The 6,000-nt window shown below is 45.5% G+C and overlaps 1 long non-coding RNA gene across 1 annotated transcript in view; it reads left to right on the forward strand.

Moving 5' to 3' along the window:
• LOC127000303 (uncharacterized) overlaps positions 1-5,191 on the forward strand; it is a 71,468-nt gene extending 66,277 nt beyond the window's left edge. The window contains exons 4-5 of the long non-coding RNA XR_007753872.1: positions 4,266-4,333; positions 4,479-5,191. This is a non-coding gene — a long non-coding RNA (uncharacterized LOC127000303). The remainder of the gene's footprint in view (positions 1-4,265; positions 4,334-4,478) is intronic.
• Positions 5,192-6,000: the final 809 nt, after the last annotated feature.

The raw sequence follows: 6,000 nt of genomic DNA on the forward strand, positions 1-6,000 counted from the left end.
GCCCATAGGGAGAGCTAACTTCCATCACACCTACACATGATAAATCTTCAGCCCCGGGCACCTGACACACGCGCCTCACCGCCTTGTAGTTCCTTGTTATCTCCGCGCCTCAGCATCACAACCGATCTATTATTTAAGGAAAGGAAGTAGCTCAAGGACAATAAAATAAAGAATAGAAAGGCCCGCTCTGAGTCTTGTTCCCGTCAGTGCACAAGAAAGCGAAATCAAGAACCAAAAAAAGTCCCTCGCAAAATTATCATTACACGTAAGAAGAAAATGTTAATTCAAGACCATTATGGAATTTTCAGGAGCCAGAAATAAACTTGTGAATTGTAATGGTTTATCTATCTATCTATCTATCTATCTATCTATATCTATCTCTCTATTTAATGAGGAGTAATGTGAAAGGCATAAAAAAAAGGTAGAATGACAGAACGAGGAAGAAAAAGAAAAGAGAGGAAGAGAAAACTTAAGGAACAGAGGGGGAAATAAATTGAGAATTGCAATGGTCTCTCTGTATCTATCTATCTATATGACATTAAAAATCAAGGCGTAGAGGTGGCGGAAGAAACAGATCCCGAGAGAAGAGAGTTACGGACGTGTGAGGCTGGATGGGGGGAGAGGAGGCGTACAGGGAGGCGAAGAGGGGACAGAGAAGGGGAGAAGAAGAGGGAGGAAGAGGCGGTGAGGGGAAGGAAAATAGGTGGAGAGGGGGGAGAAGAGGGGGCGAAGAGGAGGGCAAAGAGGAGGGCGAAGAGAGTGGCTAAGAGGGAAGCGAGAGAGAGGGACGAATAAGGGATGGAGAGAGGGGCGAAGAGGGGGCGAAGAGGGGTGGATAGGGGCGAAGAGGTGGCGGATCAGAGGTGAAAGACCCATAGTGGGGGGGTGGCAGGTGGGGGCCGCCTCCCCTGGGCCCCGAGGCTTGATGTATGTACATATATTTACCATTAAAGGAAATCTCCCCAGAGTACGCGCTAGCCCTGTTCAGAATAACAATAAGGTGCCCGTCCATAACCCTGATGAGGCCCGCACCACCACCACCACCACCACCACTACCATCACCACCACCACCACTACCATCACCACCACCACCACCACTACCATCACCACCACCACCACTACCATCACCACCACCACCACTACCATCACCACCACCACCACTATCAGCACCACTACCACTACCATCACTTCTAACACCTTCATCACCACCATCACCACCACGAACATCTTCATCACCACTACTACTTCTAACACCACCACCACCACCACCACCACTAACACCTTCATCACTACCGCCACCATCACGAACATCTTCATCACCACTACTAACACCACCACCACCACCACTAACACCTTCATCACTACCACCACCATTACGAACATCTTCATCACCACTACTAACACCACCACCACCACCACTAACACCTTCATCACTACCACCACCATCACGAACATCTTCATCACCACTACTAACACCACCACCACCACCACTAACACCTTCATCACTACCACAACCATCACGAACATCTTCATCACCACTACTACCACTAACACCACCACCACCACCACCACTACCACCACTTCTAACACCTTCCTCATCACTACTACCACCACCAATACCACCACCACCACCACCACCAAAATTATGACTTCCTACACCACCAATATCACCAACACCATCACTACCACCACCACCTCTTAAGATCTTCATTACCACTACTACCACCAACACCATCACCACCACCACCATCACTATGACCTTCAACACTACCACCACCACTAAAATTATGACTTCCTACACCACCACCATCACCACGACGACCTCTGCCGCCAACAAGACCTTCACTGTGACCACTATGACCTTAAACACCACCATCATCACCACCACCACCACCACCACCACCACCGCCATCATTATCTGTATTATTATAATCTTTACTGCCCTCCCACACTTAATTGTCACAGTTCCGTGCTATTCCGGGTGTAATGATCCTTTTAATTACCTCGCCGGTGGTTTATGCGAGACGCGGCTAATTGTCCGCTTATTGGGAATGTGCATCCGACTTTTAATTATTTTGTTTAGGTTTCCCCTCCAGCGACATCACTGGTCTGGCTGCGTGGTCGAGAGCGTGGGTTTTCGGATGATCTATAACGTATGCAACTCAGGGAATGTAAAGTCAGTATATTTAGACTCTTTCGGCACTCAATAACTGTTTCTGAATGCCACAAAGAGAGATTAGTCGAGTTCTCAGGTGTGGGTTTTTAGATTCATGGTGCAAAGGCTTCGTCGAATGATCTATAGCGTCAAAAACTCAGTGAATGTAAAGTCCGTAATTTCAGATACTTTTGGCTCTCAACATTTTCTGAAGGCCACAAAGAGAGATTAGTCGGGTTCTCAGGAGCGTGTTTTTAGATTCGTGGTGTAGAAGCTTCGTCGAACTGTCACACGGATGAGCTATAACGTTGAAAACTCAGTGAATGTAAAGTCCGTAATTTCAAATACTTTCGGCTCTCGACAAATATTTCCGGGGGCCGCAAAGGTGATTAGTCGGGTTCTCAGGAGTTTTTTTTTCTTCGTCGAACTATTACTAGGCTTATAGAATTATGTTTAGTAGACAAAACCTGAAAAAGAACATAATTTGAATTCGCCCTAATATATAATGCTTCATCAGTGTGTTGTTGTTGTTTGGTGTTGGAAAAGTTGCTGGTGATGTCATTGTGGTTAGAATATAAATGTTTTCCCTATTCTATTGTGTCCCGTTTTTTATTCCTGTTCTTTTTTTTTTCCTGTTTTCTTATCACAATTTTTTTACTCTCTCTTTTAGGTTGATTTCTTACTCTTTTTTTTCATTTATGTTCTTTGTGTCTCCTTTCGTATATTCGTTTGCTCTTATCAATATTGTTTTCTTTGTCATGATTGTTATTTTATTGCTATCGTTATCATTTTTACTATTATTATTATTATTAGCATCATCATCATTATCATTGTCTTACGTGTTTGTCTCAAGGCACAAAATTAGCATCAAAAGTGAATCACAACCTTCAATGTCAGGTGTCACTGGTCAGGATTGATAGCATTAGTTGACACTGTTAATTACCTCCATCAATTAGTCACCTGTCAGTCTGTACGGGAGGAGTAGGGCGGCAGGTTAATTACACCCCTCAAAACTTCATTCACTAACTCATTCATCCATTCATTAACTCATTGTCAGGTGGCTAATGAGTGCATCTCCCTCTCCATTCACTCGCCCCCTTCACCCATGCGTCAGGTCATTGTGCGCCAGTTAATCAGTCACCTGCCAAATCTCGCTCACCTGTAATACGTACCTGCGGGGCATCTCCTAATTAGTGTATTTTAATATCAGGCTCAAAGAGAGATATTCATGAGGTGCGTGGCTGCTCCTCGGGGTGACCTTGAGGGCGCTTTGGTAATGTGTGGTTTTATTCCTTCTTAAAAGACCGAGTGTGGATGGTGATAAAGAGGAGGAGAAAAAGAAAGGAGTGGTGGGGTATGAAGGAATATAGTAGTAGTGGTAGTAGTAGTAGTAGTAGTAGTAGCAGTAGTAGTGATGGTAGAAGTAGTAATAAAGCCGGGAGGAAAAAGATTATCAGGCAGAAGATGATAAAGAGGAGGAGGAGGAGGCGGAGGAGGAGGAGGAGGAGGAGGAGGTGATCGTCATGTTACCTTAGAAAAGAAAGAGAGGGAGAAGCAGGAGGAAGAAAAAGAGGAGAAGGAAAGCCGGGCAAGAGGACGAAAAGAGAGGAACACAGAGAAGACATACTAATGAATCCTACGTAGAGGGAGGCAAAGAAAGAGAAAGAGAGAGAGAGATAACATGGCGAGAAAGGAAACCAGAGAAGGGAAGAAGGAGAATAATATATAGTCTGCAGAGGAAGATGAATGAATGGGGAGAGAATGAGAGACAGACGGAGAGAAAATTAGATCAAGTATATTAAAAGCATGCTGGAAAGGGAGTCTAAAGGAGCGCTGTTATGAAGGAAGGAAGTGGAAGAGAAAATGTTAAGGAGGAAGAGAAATAGAACGAGGGATGGAAGAATGGATGGGTGGATGGAGAGATTGAGTTTAGGGTTCGGTAGGGAGAGAAAAGGGAAGTAGAGGGAGATGAATAGAGGGAGGGAGGGAAGAATGAGTTGATTGCTGGGTCAGGAAGGAAGGAAGGAAGAAAGAAAGAAAGAAAGAAAGAAAGAAAGAAAGGAAGGGAGGAAGGGATGGCTGGAGTAATCAAAGCATTTATCTCCATCAGTTCAATGTCGAGTTCAGTAAAAATTGAAGAGGGAGGAAAAACCTGCTGCCGCCTTCACACCTTTATTGGTAAGTAAAATTGAAGCCCCGTGTTAATTTGATTGTGCTCTGGCTGCTCCTTTTATGTGACAAAGCCGCGGGAAAAACGAGTACAATCATGAGCCGGATAGTAGCAAATCCTTTGATATTTACAAGGTGCACTGTTTTGTTAAAGGGCGGTACACGCGGGCAATGCAGAGGCTACAGCGGACTATTTGTCGCGATGGAGGACACAATTGGCACTTAGCGGCCGGGCGGCGTGGCGGGCGGCGCTGACACGGTGGCTGGGCGGCGCTGGTCACGGAAATCTGCAGCACCAGTTACCGGCCTGTTTACGTGCGCTAATTGGCACACACGCCCTTGTTACTCGTCAGGTCGTGGCCAGCGGCTGGTTAATGCGTCCAGGGAGTGTTAGGTGGCCATTCCATTGCTCTGTTCCAGTTCTGAATACATGTGGATGTCTATAATGTATGAAGAAGAGAGAGTGACAATAATCTACCTTTGTTTTCTGTCTTTACTCGTGTGTGAGCCGTACCTGACGGCTAGTTGGGGTACAGTCAGTTCTCAATACATGTGACTATCTATAAAGTACGTAGAAGAGTGACAGTAATCTACCTTTGTTTTCTGTCTCTACTCGTGTGTGAGCCGTACCTGACACCTAGTTAGGGTACAGTCAGTTCTCAATACATGTGACTATCTATAAAGTACGTAGAAGGGAGAGTGACAAAAATTTACCTTTGTTTTCTGTCTACTTGTGTGTAAGCCGTACCTGACAGCTATCTAGGGATACGTCCAGGACCAGGTAACATTTGTAAGAGTAGATTGTGGACTGCCAGCTGCGTGTCCATAAAATGACCTCATCCATAATCCCGCATGTAATTTCGATGTATAGCTTGTCAAATAAGATCACGCGTACCCTAAGATTGGCTGGTCTTTGAAGGCAGTTGCGTACTTGTAAAATACGAACTGGTCATCAGAGGGGAAAGGATGATTGACCGCTGATGAAGTGCGTAATAAGGGTCAATGATTTGTGAACCCCTTCTCGGCTGGCCTGTGACCGGGGCCGCGCAAATTCGCCTGGAGCCACGACAAACGAACGACGAAATGAGTAGAAAAGGAATAGAAAAAATAGTGTACGGAAATAAAGTTAAGAAAGTACCGGGAACTCAAGAATGAAAAGCACCACAAGGCTGCCCCAGAAAAAAAGTAGAAAAGAGTAGAGAAAATAGCGAAATAAATTGAAGAAAGTACCAGGAACCGAAAATGAAATAGCAGTAGGGAAAGTTGGGGAATAAAGTTAAGAAAGTACCGTGAACTCAAGAATGAAAAGCACCACATGGCTGCCCCAAGAAAAGAATAGAAAAGAGTAGAGGAAACAGCGAAATAAATTGAAGAAATTGGAATCGAAAATGAAAAGCGCCACCATCACCACTAGAGTGCACAAGTAACCACAACCAACGACCCAGCCAGCCCACCTTCGCGAGTGTAATCCCCGGAGTACTGAGCCTCACCTGCTGCCGGGGAAGTAATGGGGTAGGGATTTCGGCGGGCGGGGAGGCGGAACGGCGGGGCGTCGGCGGATATATTGCGGCGAACCTCCATTGAGTGGGTTCAGCGTTGGAATTAGACGCTCCTCGAGGCCTCATTAGTTTGGAGTGGAGGAAAAAGTTGAGCCTGGCGTGACTTGCTAAATGTGT

This window comes from Eriocheir sinensis, chromosome 18 (genome assembly GCF_024679095.1).
Source record: "Eriocheir sinensis breed Jianghai 21 chromosome 18, ASM2467909v1, whole genome shotgun sequence".
NCBI lineage: Eukaryota > Metazoa > Arthropoda > Malacostraca > Decapoda > Varunidae > Eriocheir > Eriocheir sinensis.